Raw genomic sequence first — 620 nt, 5'->3', positions numbered from 1 at the left:
GGGACACATCGCAAAGGGACATCGTAAAGGTTAATTATAACCTTTATGTGTGTCTAATTGGTTCTCTCTTGGATGATATATTTGACCCTCCCTCGTACATGTATAGGTTTGAGCGGAGCTTCACACGTATCAAGGAGTGGAAGCACAAGGGTACGCCTAAACCATCCGCGAGGGAAGCATGGAAGCGGTGACGGAAGAAGACGGAGCAACGAAAGAAGGTGTGCAAAAGTAGCACTACCTATCCGGCCAGGCGGACCAAATTGTCCGATCGCCGCTCGAGTCGCACCCGAGGCTCTTTGGACTGACCATACTGTCCGGTCAAGGGGTCTGATCGACCAAATTGTCCAGTCCTCCCAACCGGACTGTCTGGTGGTGTTGCCTGCGCGCAGAATTTGTGCAAGGCCCATGTACCTTTCCCTTGTTGCCACCACTTACCCCTTCACGCCTTGGACCTATATATACCTCCTTCATTTTAGGGTTAGCAAAGCATATGAATAGATCTTAAGAGAGCTTTGCTCATCTTTATCTCATCTTGGAGGATCAAGACCTCCATTAGGAGAAGAATCCCAAGGGATTAACCAAGGCCTCCATCTCTTTTAGAGATTTGGGGAAGACCATCT

At 49.0% G+C, this 620-nt stretch overlaps 1 pseudogene; it reads right to left on the bottom strand.

Moving 5' to 3' along the window:
• LOC123127422 (protein CbxX, chromosomal-like) overlaps window positions 1-620 on the bottom strand; it is a 17,745-nt pseudogene that overhangs the window by 10,356 nt on the left and 6,769 nt on the right.

The sequence above is a fragment of the Triticum aestivum genome, chromosome 6A (assembly GCF_018294505.1).
Source record: "Triticum aestivum cultivar Chinese Spring chromosome 6A, IWGSC CS RefSeq v2.1, whole genome shotgun sequence".
NCBI classification, from domain to species: Eukaryota; Viridiplantae; Streptophyta; class Magnoliopsida; order Poales; family Poaceae; genus Triticum; species Triticum aestivum.
Note: the sequence above shows the minus strand (reverse complement) of the source record. Positions and strands in the feature narration are given on the sequence as shown.